This window comes from Pelobates fuscus, chromosome 3, assembly GCF_036172605.1.
Source record: "Pelobates fuscus isolate aPelFus1 chromosome 3, aPelFus1.pri, whole genome shotgun sequence".
NCBI classification, from domain to species: domain Eukaryota; kingdom Metazoa; phylum Chordata; class Amphibia; order Anura; family Pelobatidae; genus Pelobates; species Pelobates fuscus.
The window spans coordinates 387922394-387928815 of record NC_086319.1 but is presented as its reverse complement, the minus strand read 5'-3'; positions in this window follow the sequence as shown (position 1 = coordinate 387928815).

Here is a 6422-nt window from a genome sequence, read left to right as displayed (position 1 = left end):
AGCAAGTCACATTTAAAACGGAATACTTCAAATTGACACTTGAACTAATGTAGCCCCATACAAATACCTAGATCTCCATAAAACCAACCATATCTATGAGAAGTTTTGGACTGGAGGATTGTCCTTAATGATTCTCTACGAAAAAGTGTTTGATGCCCAGTTCTAAAAATGAAGTAAGGGCTTTGTAAAAAAAAAGTGGTGGATTTTCACTACGTGAAGAGTCCATTCTGAAGCTAATGAAAAGGTAAGTTTTTAGGTTGTAGAAGATATGTTTGCAAGATCAATCCCTTTAGATGACATGTCCCAATTTCAAAAGATCTATCCAAGTACTGAAGGGGATAATACATAGTTAGAGATCTCCAGGCCATGAAGCCACTTAAACTGCAATGAATTGCCCTACACTCTGGTCAACATTCCAGCCATTACCCTTAAAGCAAAGGGTCACATAGTATCCACCAAACTCAAGGGTTTGATAACCCAGAGTGATTTAGTCGTAAGTAGAGCTCAATTACCTATTAATTGTGAATGTTTTTCAACATGGTGAAGGGTTTTTAAAATGAACATAGAGAAGAATTGGACACCCACGACCTTTGCATGCAGACTCCAGACATCAAATGAATGCAACTATTGAACCTTTTCCTGTCGGAAGCCAAAAGTGAATGTCTGTCCACAGACTGCCGCTAGCAGAAGTGGAAATTGCAAAATGTAAAGTGTAATTTCTGGATTTGTGTGTGAAAAAAAAATGTCTTGGGCGATTTAAGTTTCATCTATGTAGCATTTGAGTACGGACTAATTTTGTCCATTCAATCGTTTCAGTAAAAAACAATCTGACATATCAAAAAGGCTAAACAATGCACCTATCAGTGTACTGAAAAATATATAAATGATATAAAGATTTTATGTATGTATTTTGCAGTACACTGATGGGTGCATTTTCCCACTATTTGGTTCACAGGTCAATTTAGAAGTAACCAACAGAGGGGAAAAAAGTAGGGCAGTAAAAAATCTGTATTTATATAGTTACATGTTATACATTTATTAAATATATAAAAATATATTGTGATGTACTGCTCCTCTTGTGTCCCTCTATTAGTCACTTATTACTTGATCTGTGAATAAAATCCACATTTAGTCCCTCTAGCCATCATTCATTTTTTTGGCATCAGGATCAGGAACAAAACTCTAAATCATGAAACAAAAAAAAATGGTTAATTAATTATCCATTTTGTTTGTTTTATGATTCGTCCATATGGCGATTTAGGTTTAGACATTTTGCAATTAGTTTGAAAGCAAATGCACAAGAAATGCATTGACAATGTCTTTATTTGTAAGGCTACGGGGACAGCAGCTTTGCTCTAAAATCACTTCTTTAGGATGAAGTGATTTGTATGCATAGTGTCCCTTTAAAATAACCGTTTTTTTAATTACATACGTAATTCTCATAGTTACTAAACGCCAATCTGTTTAAAATTCAGTTATTTCAACCGAATGAGCACATCTCAGAAGTTACAATGCAATGTCTGGTTTCAAATCAAGAATTCTTACAAGTGAAACATTGCAAAAATATTTAAATATGTATCAAACACATATAAATACATTCACCTGTTTTTTGCATGTAAATCTATAGCAACCTGCTATATCTGGCAGCAACCGGCAGGCAAAGAGTTAAAAGATAAAAAAATACAAATATTGAATGAATACCTAATCAAATAACCTAAAATGTTATATTTGAATTATTGGGGTGTAATGTACTTCTTTGTGTATCTTTATAATCCTTCTACCTCGGTATTAGTAATCTAAATTGTACTAGTGACGCATTCTTGCAGTAGTTTATCTTATATAAGAATTAGCCACAGTTTATCTACAAATTAAATTTAATTCAACCATCTGTTAATTCATTTGAACTAAATTATTCTGATGAATACTTATAATAATTCAGATTTGGGGACATTTGGACAAGAGGACATAAATTAGAGGGTCAAAGGTTTAAAAATAATATCAGGAAGTATTACTTTACTGAGAGGGTAGTGGATGCATGGAATAGCCTTCCAGCTGAAGTGGTAGAGGTTAACACAGTAAAGGAGTTTAAGCATGCGTGGGATAGGCATAAGGCTATCCTAACTATAAGATAAGGCAAGGGATTAATGAAAGTATTTAGAAAATTGGGCAGACTAGATGGGCCGAATGGTCAGGGCCGGATTAAGAGCACACTGGGCCTGGTGCTGACAATTATGATGGGCCTAATTACGGAATCTTATTGACCAAAAACACTAAAACACTCATACCTCCCAAGCGTCATGTATCTGATGGAGATGGTGCTGGAGGGAAACTCATAGGATGAGGATATAAGAAAACCCATACTCTATGCTAATCTCTCTCTAATTTATGCTTTCATCTTTCAAGTAAATCCATAACCCCTAACAGCAGTGTCCAGTGAAGCAGGAAGTCAATGGGCGGGGTAAAAGGGTGGGACACTGGTGAGAATCACGTGACCAGACCTGCCAAAAGGGGAGAACATGCCCAAAAAGGGGGCATATCTGTCCAAAGAATTGGAAGGTCAGCCTGGCATGAATGCATGTCAGGCTGCCCGCCAATCCTGCAGGCTGTCCAACTAAGGGCATACAATGCAGGCAGCACCCTGAGCTTGACATAAATGCTTCTAATGATGCGCTCACTCCATGCTTTCTAAGGACTGTCCCCTAGCACTCACATGTCCACTTGTCTCCTTACCTTCTTACTAGCAGGCAGAAGTTCTTGGTATATAGTCTGAGACAGAGAAAGGGTGTTTGTAGTGAGTGTAGAAGAAAGGGAACATGCCACAATGTTAGAGAGACCAACGTCTGCATTACCTAAACTAATTTCATTGTCAGCCAGTCCACACAAGTTTTGTTCCCATACATCTCTCTTAAGCTTCCAAATTTAAAGGGGCACTATAGTCACCATAACAACTACAGCTTATTGTATTTGTTCTGGTAAGTAGAATCATTCCATTCAGGCCTTTTGCAGTAAACACTGTCTTTTCAGAGAAAATAACTCCACTGGCCACTCCTTAGATGGCTGCTAGAGGTGCTTCCTGGGGCAGTACTGCCTAGTGTGCAGCACTGCCATTCAGTGTCTCCACCCTCTGCATGCAGACATTGAACTTTCCTCATACAGATGCATTGATTCAATTTAACTTTATGAGGAGATGCTGATTGGCCAGGGCTATGTTGGACTTGTGCTGGCTCTGCCCCTGATCTGCCTAGTTGACAGTCTCAGCCAATCCAATGGGTAAGTATTGTAATTTGCTCAGACCACCACTTCTGATGATGTCAGCAGACAGTCAGTTCAGAGGCAGAGCCAGCAGCTGCAGACTTGAACACAAGTTATATTTTACTATACTTAGGGAGGCAAGAAGGGGCCAGAGTGGTGGTTTTAACATAATAGGGTCAGAAATACATGATTGTGTTCCTGACCCTATAGTGCTCCTTTAAGCAAGAGTATGTGAAGAGTAGTTAGGGTTGCCACTTTTCTTTGAAAAAAATACCAGCCTTAATCATTTGCATAATCACAAGGAGTGACATCAGAGAAAATTCTGTAAAATCACCAACAAACTACTCAGTTTGATTCTGCTGTATAGATGGATTTCTCCCAGTGTCTCAGTCTCGCAAGCCACCCAGTGTCTCAGTGTCCCTATGTATCACAGTGTCAGTGTCCCCATGTCGCCCAGTCCCCTAGTCTCCCAGTGTCTCAGTGTCCCCATTTCTCCCAGTGTCCCAATGTCTCGGTGTGTCCCCATGTCACTAGGATACTGGGGACACAGAGACATGGGGACACAGAGACATGGGGACACTGAAACATTTAGGGAAACTGGGAGAAATGGGGACACTGAGACACTAGGGACACAGACACTGGGAGACATGGGGACACTGAAACATTTGGGGACACTAAGACACTAGGAACACAGAGACATGGGAACACAGACACTTGGGAGACTAGGGACACTGGGAGACGGACACTTGGGGACACTGGGAGACATGGGGACAGTTGTGGACATAGACATGGGGACACTGGGACATATAAGGACACTGGGACACATGGGGACACTAGGCACACTGAGAGACATGGGACACAGACACTGGGAGACTTGGGGACACTGAGACACTAGCGACACTGGATGGGGGACATGAGGACACTGGGAGAAATGGGGATATAGTGTCTCCGTGTCCCAATGTCTCAGTGTCTCCCAATGTCCCTATGTCTCACAGCATCCTTATGTGTCTCACCATCCCCATGTGTCTCACCATCCCCATGTGTCTCAGAATCCCCATGTGTCTCAGAATCCCCATGTGTCTCAGAATCCCCATGTGTCTCAGAGTCCCCATGTGTCCCAGTGTCCCCATGTGTCCCAGTGTCCCCTAGTGTCTCAGTGTCCCCTAGTGTCTCAGTGTCCCCTAGTGTCTCAGTGTCCCCTAGTGTCTCAGTGTCCCCATGTTTTCCAGTGCCCCCAAGTGTCTCAGTGTTTGCAGGTCTCCCAGTGTCTGTGTCCCCATGTGTCCTAGTGTCTCAGTGTCCCCTAGTGTCTGTGTCCCCATTTGTCCCCTAGTGTCTGTGTCCCCTAGTGTCTGTGTCCCCTAGTGTCTGTGTCCCATATGTCCCCTAGTGTCTGTGTCCCATATGTCCCCTAGTGTCTCAGTGTCTCAGTGTCCCCGTGTGTCTCAGTGTCTCAGTGTCCCCGTGTGTCTCAGTGTCTCAGTGTCCCCGTGTGTCCCCTAGTGTTTCAGTGTCCCCGTGTGTCCCTGCTGCCTTTCCCCCCATCCCTCTCTTACCTGAGTTGTAGAGCTGCTGTCTGGACTCTGTGCTGTGTTGCTGCTCCCCCATGGATCAGCAAGTAGTAGAGAGAGGCAGGGATATGCTGTAACTTCCTATCCCTGCCTCTCTCCACACACAGTGACCCCTACTGGCCGGTGCTGGTATTGCAGAGTAATCTCCATTTATTCTGAGAAAAATACCTGCATTTGTATTGCCGGTATTACTGCAATACTGGCACGGCCAGGCAGCCTCAAATACTAGTCAGGTGGCAAACAATGAAAATACCAGTCAGGTGGCAAACCTAAGAGTAGTGTGTGTAAAAAAAAAAAAAAAAAAAAAAAAAAAAAATTTTTTTTTTTTTAAATGGGCCTATTCCATGGGCCTGGGCCTGGAGCTGCAGCTCCATCAGCCCCTATGTTAATCCGGCCCTGCGAATGGTTCTTATCTGACGTCACATTCTATGTTTCTATGTTTCTATGGGTAAGTAGTCCCATTAGGTTGAGCGTATTAAAAAAATTATTCACAAAACTGTGAGTTGTGATTAAATAACTATAACGTTTCAGAATGTATGCCAAAATGCAGAACAACCATTCTCAAACACAGATCTTTTTGCAACTTCCTACAATTGGCAAATTCCTCGTAAATCCTCCCCAATTCCTGGTTCAATGAATAACTTTGATATGCTGTGGTTTGTGGTGAACTAACAGAATAGCAATATTTAAGCCAAAAAAACAAACGTTTGCAGATTTCATCTTAAATTACGCAAAAGGTTTGTCAGGGATGCATGAATACAAAGAATAGTGAATGACCATTCGTATTGAAAATTTAATCTAGGACTATAATTTTTATACCATTATTATATAAAAAAAAAAAAATAAGTGCAGCATTCTTGAAATATGCTGATAATCTTTATCACCATATATATTCTTAATGTTATGTCTCTATTATCATCTGTCATTATTTCCTGTCCTATTGTGTTTTACACCCCACCTCCTATAGAATGTAAGCTCGTTTGAGCAGGGTTCTCTTTAACCTATCGTTCCTGTAAGTTTTCTTGTAATTGTCCTATTTATAGGTAAATCCCCCCTCTTATAATATTGTAAAGCGCTACGGAATCTGTTGGCGCTATATAAATGGCGATAATAATAATAATAATAATAATAATAATAATAATAATCTGTGCACTGCAAAAATAAAGAACGTCAAAAAGAAAGAAATTTGTGTTTAGGTAACAAAACAGTAACACATTAAATAAACATTTTTACCACACTGCCAGCTTCAAACTTTGGTAGTCTGATGAATTCTTAATGAGAAATTATGGAGAAATTACAAAACGTTGGCTAATGTAATAAAACTAACAAAATAGCCGAGCTATAGTTTTATTTTCCCGGATTATCTATTCTGCATAATATGTGAATACTCTCAATAATGACCATGAATAAAAACGTTTTTGTGTGATTTTATTTTTTAGAACATTTCAGATGAGAATTTTGTAGTAATATTATATATTTTTTTAATCTAATTTGTCACACAAATGAATAGAACTCATATAATCAACAATTAAAAGAATCAGTGTATATATCAATACATTACATTGATAAACTGTTGTGATCTTACATCAGAAGGTTTGT